Genomic DNA, 2,378 nt, shown 5'->3' on the forward strand with positions numbered 1-2,378 from the left:
TCTCTCGTACACACACTTTCCATCAGAGGGTGCTCCTCCGCTTCCTCATCGCACAGGGGCCGGAGTAACGTGGGCAGATGCTTCATTAATACGCCGATCGTGAATTGTTACCATTTAATTAAATCGCATTTTCCGCGCGCTTTCCATGACTCCGCGGATCAGGAGGAGAGACTGCTTCCGGTGGTCCGTAATTAAAACTGCGGCTCTTGTCTCTCGCCTCGTTTGTCGTTCTCTCTCTCTCTCCTCACACTCCCTCCTCCCCCCCTCCCCCCCCCCCTCCCCCGCCTCTCTCTCTCTCTCTCTCTCTTTCTCTTTCTCTATCTCTTCCAAACGACGATAATGAAGTCGCTGACGTCAACGTCGATCGATCCTCTGGACGGAAACGTATATCCTAGCTGCGACAAGTTACGGGATCACGCTTAGGCTGACGTGTCCCAAATAAGCGTGATGCTTGCTCCTTCCGACGATACAGATTTTGTCCTCGTATCTCGTGCAATACGCTTACGAAACGTTCATGGATTTTCCGATATCGATAAAACTTCATACGTTTGTAAAGTGTTAACGAGAATTACATTGAAAATATTCCCCGAGCAGGAGAGGGAGAGAGGGAAGTTTTGCGAACATCATGGAAACCGCGTACAAGACAATTTTGGACAAATCGTGCATTTAAATTCCACAAAGAACAACACTATGTTTCCGTAATTTACGAATAAGCGTAAGCGAATTTTAATAACCGCTGTATTCGTGGCGTAGACGACCCTTTTGAATTTGTTCGGTCTCTCTCTCTCTCTCTCTCCCTCTCTCTCCCTCTCTCTCTCTCTCTTTCTATGGAAAAATTTTTCGAACCGAGCTCAAAAGGCGCGCATGTTGCAACTCTTGCGTATGTAAAAGCCAAGAACCTCGTTCAAGGCCAGCGCGGAATGCATCCTTTTAACCCGAAACTTTTCACTCATGGGAATTTTGAACGTTCGGGGTACGGCGGCGCTAGCCGCTTTGCATGTAATATATGTTAACCTACGTGGAGACTCTCCATCATGAAAAATACCCGTACAGCGATATAAATACGGCGCAGTCCGCGAGATATCTAGAAATTTATTATAAGTAACAAAATAAATTCCCCCACCCCTCCCTTCGAGCTCGAGCTTCGGCTTTCGCCGCGGCGAATCTTCGATATAACTTTCAATATTCTTTCCAGTAATTCTCGACGGACTTTTATAATATCGGTTTATGCAATATCGTCGCGGTGAATTTTCCTCAGCTTCCTCTCTCCCAGCATCTATACACAACCGCGCTCCTCCGCCTCCACGTACCGTCAGCTCTAGGCTAGCTCATAATAATAGATTAAATTTCTCAGATTGTAACGAACGCCGCGCGGACCCTCCCCCTCCGCCCCCCCCCACCCCCCGCCCGCCCGCGCGACGTCTCGAAAATAGCGCGAGTGTTGACACTTTGACAATTTTATTTCCTGGATTTTATTTCCAGGAAGATGATGTATCGGAACTATCGATCGCGGTGAGGCGACCGGCGAAAAACGGTAAACGTCGCTCTCTCGCGCGTGCAGCCAAACGGATACGTGGCGAGGGGAGGGACGGGGGACCCCTCCCCGAGAGAGTCGACGGAGCGACAAGACGCGGAGACAAGTCTTCGGGGTCTTTCGGGGAAGGAGGACGGCGGGGAACGGGGGGGGGGGGGGTAGAAGCGGAATCGCGCGATGCGTACGCCGGGTCAAAAGGACTCGACGGGGTAACGAACCGTCGACGATGACGACAATAACGAGCCGAATACTGGATCCGGGATCGTATTTGTGTGTCGCCGCGCGCATTGGCACTCGGGCGAGCAGAAGCGCGGCGCGACGCGGTTATCGCTCTATCGTCAACCGCGAAGGTGACCCCGAGGAAATAAAGACTCGATTGTGCGACCCCTAGCCGGCGGGATTCCACGGACGCGGAAACGCGAGATACGGCACCTCTCGCTCTCTCACTCCCGGAGCGGAATCTTTATACAATCGTAAATATTAAGGGGATCATCCAGCGAAGCGCAAAGTTACAAAGCCACGTATGAAGATCTCCTCAAAGCTTTTTACTGCGAATATATTCGCGAGCTCTGCCAAATCTAACGAAAATGCTCCATCGTAATCGTATCTAGATCAGCATCTCGAATGACTGCGAGATCAATTTTCTAAAAGTGCAGTCAAACCGCTTTTTTTATCGTCAATTCATTATTCGCGTGGGTATACTTTTTGACTCTCGACTGGACTGTGTTTTTTATCAGGTTGTTGCACATGAAATGGCCGTTTTCGCAGATTGGTAACATTGGTGACGTTTTGATACGTAAAAACAGAACAAGACAGTTGTTACATGTCGAATTAAAGTGACAAC

The sequence above is a fragment of the Vollenhovia emeryi genome, unplaced genomic scaffold, assembly GCF_000949405.1.
Source record: "Vollenhovia emeryi isolate VEMERY1.0 unplaced genomic scaffold, V.emery_V1.0 DF939131.1, whole genome shotgun sequence".
NCBI lineage: Eukaryota > Metazoa > Arthropoda > Insecta > Hymenoptera > Formicidae > Vollenhovia > Vollenhovia emeryi.